This window comes from Littorina saxatilis, unplaced genomic scaffold, assembly GCF_037325665.1.
Source record: "Littorina saxatilis isolate snail1 unplaced genomic scaffold, US_GU_Lsax_2.0 scaffold_307, whole genome shotgun sequence".
NCBI lineage: Eukaryota > Metazoa > Mollusca > Gastropoda > Littorinimorpha > Littorinidae > Littorina > Littorina saxatilis.
In genome coordinates this window covers 1-10111 of record NW_027129096.1, presented here as the reverse complement: position 1 = coordinate 10111, position 10111 = coordinate 1, and the positions used below count along the sequence as shown (strand labels likewise).

At 41.5% G+C, this 10111-nt stretch overlaps 1 long non-coding RNA gene across 1 annotated transcript; it reads left to right on the top strand.

Moving 5' to 3' along the window:
- Nucleotides 1-4195: 4195 nt before the first annotated feature.
- Nucleotides 4196-10076, top strand: LOC138957376 (uncharacterized). Its single transcript, XR_011453012.1, has 6 exons — nt 4196-5003; nt 5577-5759; nt 7017-7130; nt 7970-8071; nt 8822-8974; nt 9927-10076. It is a non-coding gene; the product is annotated as an uncharacterized lncRNA (long non-coding RNA).
- Nucleotides 10077-10111: the final 35 nt, after the last annotated feature.

Below are 10111 nucleotides of genomic sequence, written 5' to 3'. Positions count from 1 at the left end.
CCAATCCCGGAACAGTCGGCCAACTTGGAACACCTCAATATGCGATCAACGGGGAACAATTCATGAACAATTGTTTTGCAGAAATGTCTAGTGACATTCCTTGATATTATTCCAGCAAAACAAAATGACTACCCCGCCAAAACAAAAAAAATGGTACGTTTTTTTAAACTTTTCTTCCATATTCTTCTTATTTCTACCGTCTACAATTCGTTTTATTACTCTTTATCAATATACGTTCACGTAAAATGTTGATTGCTGTGATAAACCTTCATAGATTTGCAATAACGTGAACGAAAAAAAAGATTTGAAACGTCACGTGTATCCAACAGAAAAACGCGAAATCCATGCAGGTGCCATGCGGCAATGATGGAACACATAAGAGAGGCAAACATGGAACAGTGTTCCAGCTTTGCCGCATTCTGTTCCATCTTACCCTCATCAAACAATAAACAGAACACTGCTGTTTTATTCACGTATTCAATTCTCTTTTCGGTTTTGTTGTGTTTTTCCTTTCTATAAGTTTTATTGAATGATTGATTGATTTGTTTGACAGTATTATGAGACCCGAACGGCGGTGGTTACCAGAAGAAATGGGCTGCGCTTTGTCGGCAGTGAAAAACGGAGATATGGATTTGCGTTGCGCATCAAGAGCATATGGTGTTACTGTCACAACTCTTAAAAGTCATTTAGAAGGAAACAAACTAATTTGCAAAAGAAGAAGTAAAGTTCACAGGAAGACCTTCTACATTAACACCAGAGATAGAACAAGAACTAATCAATAGCATTCTTGAAGCTGAAATAAATTTGCCAACGTCACCCCCATCGTTGTTTTGTACACTGTACATGGAGATTCTGGTCATTATGATTGCTTGGTGTCAGCAGCAAATGTAAGCTTACCTGCTGCTGATGTCCTGCAACACACAACCACAAGCTCGTCGAAGAGATCATCACGAAAAAAGCAATCTTCTCCTTACAAGCAAAAGCTGGAGATTTCACTTGCAAACAGGCGTGCAGGTCAACAGAAAAGAGGAAAGAATGAAGCTACAAAATCTTCTGCTCAGAGAAACAAGAGGGGAATATCTTCTGATCAGAGGGAAAAAAGGAGAACATTCTCGACGATGCGTTCTATCCCGGGGGAAAGCACTTGGTACTGCTTCATGTGTGGCACCAACTCCCCTGAGAACATGATACAGTGCCAGAGGTGCACACAGTGGGCACACGAGGACTGCGCTGATAGTAGCGGACAAAAGGACTTCGAAATCTGTACTTAGCAAATTTTGTGAGTCTGCAAAATCAGTTCTTAAATCTGTTCTTAGTTATTTGCTTTGAGACTTTATGCGTAATGATTTTTACATTTAGTCAATTGGGCAGGTAGCCCTTTTATAGCTATTTGTCAACAGAAGAGGGGTACAAATGAAGCTGCGAAATGTCGTGGTACTGCTTCATGTGTGGCACCGACTCCCCTGAGGATATGTTATAGTGCCAGAAGTGCACACAGTAATCACACGATGACTGCGCTGACAGTAGAAGACAAAGGACATTGTCTGCGAAATCGGTTCTTTGCCTATTGTTTCCTTTTTATATTTAGTCAAGTTTTGACTAAATATTTTAACGTAGAGGGGGGAATCGAGACGAGGGTCGTGGTGTATGTGTGTGTGTGTGTGTGTGTCTGTGTGTGTGTGTAGAGCGATTCAGACTAAACTACTGGACCGATCTTTATGAAATTTGACATGAGAGTTCCTGGGTATGAAATCCCCATACGTTTTTTTCATTTTTTTGATAAATGTCTTTGATGACGTCATATCCGGCTTTTCGTGAAAGTTGAGGCGGCACTGTCACGCCCTCATTTTTCAACCAAATTGGTTGAAATTTTGGTCAAGTAATCTTCGACGAAGCCCGGGGTTCGATATTGCATTTCAGCTTGGTGGCTTAAAAATTAATTAATGACTTTGGTCATTAAAAATCGGAAAATTGTAAAAAAAAAATAAAAATTTATAAAACGATCCAAATTTACGTTTATCTTATTCTCCATCATTTGCTGATTCCAAAAACATATAAATATGTTATATTCGGATTAAAAACAAGCTCTGAAAATTAAATTATATATATGTGTGTGGTTTAAACATAAGTTTATTTTAACAAAGGTTACAATCATGACATGTATACAAAGTTCACAGAAACAGCAACAAGCTAGAAGCTTATAGTGGTGTTCCTGCATGACAGTACAACATAAGGCGGTAACGGCTGAAAAATTTGTCTCAATAAACCAAATCTATTAATAACGTAATGAACGTTGCATAATGATGATAAAGAAAGACAGTAAAGGAAGGAAGGAGGGGGAGGTGAATTATGTGATTGGGGAGGGTACAGTTTAAATGAAAAGCAAGTAAACATGAAAAGAAAATTGAATGAAAATTGTACATCAAAACAAAAATCAGTTTTAGAATACATATATAATATTGATGGTGTTAGCGAGTAAGAGATAGGGAGGGAGAGAGGGAGGGAGGGAGGGGGAAAGTGAGAGAGAGGGGGAGAGTGAGAGAGAGAGAGAGGGAGAGAGAGAGAGAGAGAGAGAGAGAGAGAGAGAAAGGAGGTATTACACACCGGTACGACCGAAACTAAGGTATCAATAAACTACGCTTGTGCATCGGGTTGAAAGTATACCCTGATCCCTCGGAGATATACCTCCACTCCGGTCTGAACGACCTCACGTGACATGTTATATGGCAGAAGAGCATGCTGTCGCTTATTCTCCTTCTGAAGATGAGGTATACCTTCACTTCGGTTAGACTGAAACGATGCTCAAGCAGCAGAATTTGTGTGTGTTTTGTCAGAGCAAACTGATGTTATTTTATCCTAACAAACAAGAAGATATTCTCACGCACCGCCTTGTTCAGGATATTCACTAGTTGACAATGATGCCGTGCTAATAAATAATTATAAGCAATGAAACGAACAAAGGAAAGAACGACCGAACGAAAGAACAAATGAACCAAAGAACGGACGGACGGACGGACGGACGGACGGACGGACGAATTGACGGACGGACGGACGGACGGACGGACGGACGGACGGACGGACGGACAGACTGACGGACGGACCAACGGGCAGACTGATTGAGGGGCGGACCGATGGACAGGGGGTGGGGGGAGGGTGGGGGGGGGGGGTGTTACGGGTAACCCCTCCTGATCCGGTCCTGCAGGGTATTCCTTCAACCCTCTGCACAAGAGCAATCTTTTGATACAGACTGAAGGACGGACGGACTGACGGACGGACTGATGGACTGACCGACAGACTGTCGGACGGACGTACGGACGGACATGTATACGGACGGACTAAAAGGACGAAGGAACGAATGAACGAAGGAAATAACGAAGGAACGAAAGAGCGAACGAACCAACCCACGAATGAACGAAAGAACGAACGAACGAACGAACGAACGAACGAGCAAACAAACAAACAAGCAAACAAACAAACAAACAAATAAACAAGCAAACAATAAACAATATGTGCAAACTGGCGCATTTTCAGAGCATTTGTCAAACGTTTGGAGGAGGTTTACGGTTAGGCCAGGGTGGGGGTGGGGGTTGTCCCACCAACAGGAACATCCCCCCCCCCTCTCTCTCTCTCTCCTGTAGTTCGGCCCTGCACAAGAGGAATTTATTGATACGGACTCAGTGAAGGAAGAACGGATTGACTGACGGACGGACGGACTGACGGACGTACTGAAGGACTGTCGGACGGACTGTTGAACGAACGAACGAACGAACGAACCAACGAACAAACGAACGAACAAACGCCGAACGAACAAACAAACGAACAAATTAGCAAATAAATACATACATTCGCAGAGAGAAAAAGGCAAAAGGTACATTTGTGGAGTCAGTAAGGGGGGTGGGTGGACTTCCGGAACCCAGGAACCTTTACACTGATCGACACACACTGACACACTGACACACACACCACACACACGTGACACACACACACACACACAACGTGACCGTCACACACGGGCACACACACAGACACACACCCACACCGGCACACACACACACACACACTGACACACACACGCACGCACACACACACACACACACACACACACACTGTGACACACACACGTACACACGTGACACATACACTAGTGACACACCCACACACACATACACAAACACACACACACACACACACACATACCCACACACAAACACTGACACACTCGCAACTGACATATCAGAGGGGGGTGGTAAGTCATTTGAACGTTTAAATTCTTTTGTCACAAATTTTAAGTACCCATCAACACTAGGGCGTATGCATAAACTCCCGTCTTTTTAGTGGAAACTGACCTATGAGAGTAGTTTCCCTTGTTTGGGCCAAACAATGGCGTCAGCGAAGAGAAATTCTACCATCTGTATCTGTATCTGTGAGCGAGTCACAGTCGTTCTTGCGTGAAAGAGGCGTCACGTTTAGCGATTACCGCAAGCATGAACTGTCCGATTTAGTGCAGAAAGCATTTGAAATCAAGTTGCCCATCGATCCCGAGGCGCTGATCGAGGATCGAGCCGAAGTGATCGGCTTGAAACTGCGCGATTTAGCCGGTCCAGAAAACCCACGACGACGCAATGTTCAGAGCTCTGCAGAATCCTGGTTTCTTGTCAGGAAGTACCAACATAAACATTCTACCTGACTTTTCTGAGTTTGATGTGTGCACGTACCAGCTCAGTGCATCAAATGCGTCTGTTGCCAGTGTGCGGGAGTTACCGTAAATCAGAAGGATTCCAGATGATGAGAGATGGATAATTATGTGGTAGAAATACAAGCGTGTGGCATCCCATCACTGCCATCAGAGCCCCCAACAGATGGCTATTTTGCTGTCAAAAGCAAAGTGAAGCCAAGAACCCAGTGACTGGTGCAAAATGTTATTCACAGTGGATTGTAATGACAAGTGTGGACATGGACCTAAGGAGCTGCATTTTGTCAGCCTTCTGCACCTGCAAGGGAGGGTATGTTCATATTTTGCTCGTTATTGTTAACACATTTAGCAGGCTGTCTATTTTTCCTTACATCTACACCAAGATAAAGGGAAGTAAAGCTAGCTAACTAACTAACCAGGATGTCAGGCAGTATTTTTTTTTAATTTTTATTTTTATTTTATTTTTTTGGGCGGGGGGGACTATTTTAATGGTTGATTGACTTTTAGGCCATAACAAACTTTGGTACAGGCCATCAGTAGACTTGCACTGTTTGTAACTTATCTATTTCATTTAAATTAAACTGATCTACATACATGTATGTGTATGCAAACAACAGTTGTGGGCAGAATGATGAAGTCATTGTGTGTGCTTGTGTTGCGACTTCATAACTTTAAGATGTCCAACTCATATATTACTCCCTATTTTAGTATTTGTCATTGTACCAATGACATTTAAAACCTAAAAGTTAAAATCTCGTGTAATGTCTGAACAGCTTGTGCTGGGGAAGCACACAGTAGTGTCATTCATGTTGAGAGGGTTAACTATTTTAGCACTGTATAAATGCATCATTACAATTTACATTGAATGCGTAAACTGTTGCAGATTGGATGGTTATTGCCGCCATGTTCTGGCCACACTGTATGAGGTCATTGACTACAGAACTGACAGCAAAACGAGCGTCACTTCCGAGTCCTGCAGTTGGGTGCGACGTGCAACTGAGAGCAGCAACGGAGTACTACTGACTGACATCCAAACAGATCTAGTCCAAAGGCCTGCAAATGACACGTAAACTGGTAAAATTCTATAGATCTAGGACTAGGAGTAGGTAACTGAGATTAAAATTGATTGCACGTACAGGGGGGGGGGGGGGGGGGGGGGAGTTCATTTTAGCTCGCTCATAGATCACAGAGTAAATATTTGATTGATTGATATATGCAACTTACATAGCACACATATCCACACACTAGGTGTATGCTCAAGGCGCTTGGATGATGTTCTAGTCCTCCCTCGTGGTGGCTGTCTCACCCTGTGGTGAGACCAGTGACTCGGCTGCCGCTGGCGCTTAGTAGTATTAGTAGTACTGATGTAACACCACAGGGATAGGTGTATGCTGGGTGTGTTCGTGTTTCTATAGGCCACTTTAATGCTGACAGATCTTTATTTTGCGTGCTCAGTCTTTTTGCATATGTCACTACGTGTGTACACTACACACACTGAACCTCGGTTTAAGGTCTCATCCGACAGTATGTGCATGTATTTTATAATTTTAAGAAGTCAAAAAGATAATTCATTGTACAAAATTATCATAATTTACAAGATTGTACAACATCAGTTCAAGTTGCATGACACTGACAGGAAGATTAGGCACACACAAAAAAAGTCTGTTCCTGATCACCCGACGAACCCTAGCTTGGACTCAGAGGTTTGGGGTCGGGGGTGGGATGGCAAGCATAACATTGATAGATGACTATAGTTTTGCAGTGGTTTGCTGTCTTGTACTATGAGTGTTAACAGCAATTGTTTATAATTTGTTACTCAACTTACAGTAAGGACAATTAGCTTTTCTCAGCAACTGCTAACAATTGTGACTTGCAACAGCGCTTCCTTAAACATTGGGACACTTCTTTTGTTGTTGTTGAACATTTAATGGCTATAGTGTAGAAACTAGAAATGCTGAGATACATTGATGTAGTCATGAACAACAGCAACAACAAAAACAAGAACATGTTTTGAATTCTGATAGCTAGTGAAACTGACAGCTTGATTAGAATTATGTAGTTTTTGCAATTGCTGACTGAGTTGCATCCTTTGGTTTTACCTTGCATTGATTATCACCTTTGCTGACAATTGACTCATTGAGTGCAGTATTGAGTAACGTATAGTTATTTTATTTCAAGTTAACTTCTGCATGATGTTAATCCTACTCAAACTTAGTCAAAGTAAGGTATCATTATTTATGAATAATGTGAAGTTGAAGATACAAATTAATGAGAAAGTTTGTGTATTTTTCTGTACACTCTTGCTATAAAATTACTGTTTCAGTGCTGAACCATTTGCTTGAATTCTTGATCAGATGATGACAGAGTGACACCTGGTGGTACCCAATAAAACTGCCTTTGCTGCTATAACTACAAGCAATTTCTACAATTCAGAACAGTAAGTGCATGAGGTTCCATTTTAAGAGTAAATCTCAGGAATAGATTAGAAGATTTAGTTATGTCACACGTCTTGCTTTCTTGACTTTTCTCACACTCTCTTGTCAGACTCAGAGAGTGTGCACATGATTGTACATTTTTTTTACAGTAATTTTTAATGTTCCTAATTGGAAAACAAATGTGTCATAATGTTAGTGTTTAGGATAACTACATGGCAGAGAGAATCATGGAAATGATTGAGTGATGGGGGTGTGTCACTGGTGTGCAAGAGGGTGGGTGGGTGTGGAGAGAGTAGTGATGGTAGTCAACTACTAACTAAAAGATTACTGATTGCATACATTTAGTGTTTATTGATTTGGAGGGTGGGGGAGGAAGGCAAGCAGTATTATTACATGTGTATGGGTATACTAGTTGTGCGTGTTCCAAATGGGGGTGGAGGTTGGCATGGCAAGCAATAGCTCAGTCGGTATAGTGGCCTTGAAACCAGTTGTGGGGATTTATTTCTCAGAATTAACGTTGTGCAGACTCTGCTTGGTTTCTGAATAGCTTATTAAGCCTGTGACTGTGTGCATACATAAAGATCTCAAGTTCACAGTTTCAGGGCTTGGAATTAATGGAAACATCAACACACATGTAGGAAAAACTCAAAAAAAGGAGGGGGGGGGGGGAGTTTGGTCCCACGGTAGTGTTTGAATGAAAGCAATCTTACTTTTTAAGAGGGTAATCTTGCAGGACTATGATTCTTACATTGGTAGTTGACTAGTGTAGTTGTGGTTTTGTACTAGTGAGGAATGTCATCTATGTCATGTGATTTCTTGCTTCTTCTTTTTGTGTGTGCAGCTAAAGATGTTGGACCTTGCCTACAGCCTAGTTTTGCATCTCCAACACCGTGGCTTTACTCTGAGACACCACAGAAAACACAGCCTTTTCTGCTGCTGAAAGGTAAACATTAGGTTAAATTTGTGTTTGTTTTGATTTGTATGTTTTCCTTTTGTAGTCTATGGCAGGAGATTTGTGCAGGTGTACAAATGGTAGAGGTGTCAGAGGAAATGTCCACTTGTTACTTGTCTCTATATCAGTATATATGTATCACAAATACGCATCAAATGTACTGATAGAGACCACATGGACAATTTCAAGCACTTTTCTGCCAGGGGTAGGGTCAGCTATGTAAGAATCATGTCTTACTCTGTTCATGCAAAAATAAGGTTCTGCATTTGAATGAGTTTGAATCAGGCACCTGTGTTTTTGCTCTTGTTTGTGCCCTCTTGTGAACTGTTAACTTATGAACAACCACCCCAGCAAGCAACTCTTTACTGTTCTGAGCACAACAGAAGGGCGCATGGTCTGGGCATATGGATGGTAAACACATCTCATGCACAAGTACAGGCCTGAAAGTGGCGAGTATTTTCAATTACTCGCCATGGCGAGTAAAAATCATGTAAATGGTGAGTAGAAATGTTAATCTACTCGCCACATGCGAGTAAAGTTGATAAAACAAATGGTTGTTTTGATGAGTAAAGTTTCAGTAAATTATGAGAAGTACATGTACTAGCAGTGCTTCATTTTGTGGACTTTCAGTGCTGAAGTATGATTGTGTGGATTGATCATTTTGTATTCTGTTATTCAGATTGCCACTTGCTTTCTTTTACATATATTTACAAGTTGGTGGCTGATTTGTGTGTGTTGCAGAACACAGGTCCATGAATAAAAGAACCCAGCTGGTATTCTTCATTCATGGAAAATGAAAGGAAATTTATCAGCCAGGATTCGCCACTCACTCTGCTAAGGGGGAACCCCGGTCAGCCCTACAGTGGATGAACAGCTTGGTCCTTGGAGGGAAAGGTAACTACTGCAGCACTTTAGAAGGGATCTATGTCGACCAACAGTGGCTGTATTCCCTGTATGTTAATTTCCTGTACATATACAGGGAATATACTTCCGTTAGACGCCATGGAGTTACTTCAAGCTTACGAGAGTGAAAGTGAAAGTGATTCAATGGACGAGAGTACCAGCGAGGAAAACATAATACCAGGCTGTTGGGGGTGGGGGTGCAGATGTTTCTTTTTGATAAACGGTTGAAGCATGTTTTGCTTGACTGGATGCCGCACGCGAATTCAGGATTTTAAATAGATTCTCCTATCTAACCGCAGTCACGCGCTTGGCGCAAGATTGTACGATATTATACTTCTCTACAGAAAATCCAACTGTATTCCCGGTACACAGGGAAAACACCTATGGCTATGGGGAATACACCTTCTTTTGGTCGACATAGACCCCTTCAACCTTACAATATGTGAATGTGTAGAATATTATGCTTTTGCTTAAAGCTTGTTACATATGACTAAGACAGAAATGTTAATCATTCCCTTGGTGCAAATCATAAAAAGAACAATAGTGATCTGATGTACTGTAGATCAATGAAGGAAAAGGTGTGTATGACCTAGAAGAAACTGGTTTTGAAAGTGCTGAGGATGGATGGAACATTGATGCAATATCATTTACTACATTGAACCTGGGTTTCAAACTGAAGTGCTTTTTTATGCTTCTTGTTGTTATATATATGGTCTCGATTGACTCCTGTGTTCAAGAGACTGTAAACAACCATAAACAATCTTGTGTTGTTGTTATGTGGTGGTGGTTTTGCTGTTGTCTAGCATCTACCCGTAATTGGCTTTATCAAATGCACCAGAAACGAGCATGAGTTTGTCGGATTAGTTAACTGTTTGAAAAACTTTAATGTATTTGTGGTTGACAGGTTGTTATTATTTCTATATTGTGTTCTTCTTTTTCTCAGGTGGGCTGTCTTCTGAAACATATGAATCGGGAGCGTCACATCTTTCTTCCTGAGACATCCCCTCTTGAAAATGGTGTGGCGTTTAGCTGAATGGAAACGTGGCAGTGTCCTGTTTTTCATAGCTTCGATGCGCGAAGTTGGGGATTTCAGCAGAGAATTTATTGATTGATTAATTAATTAGTTAT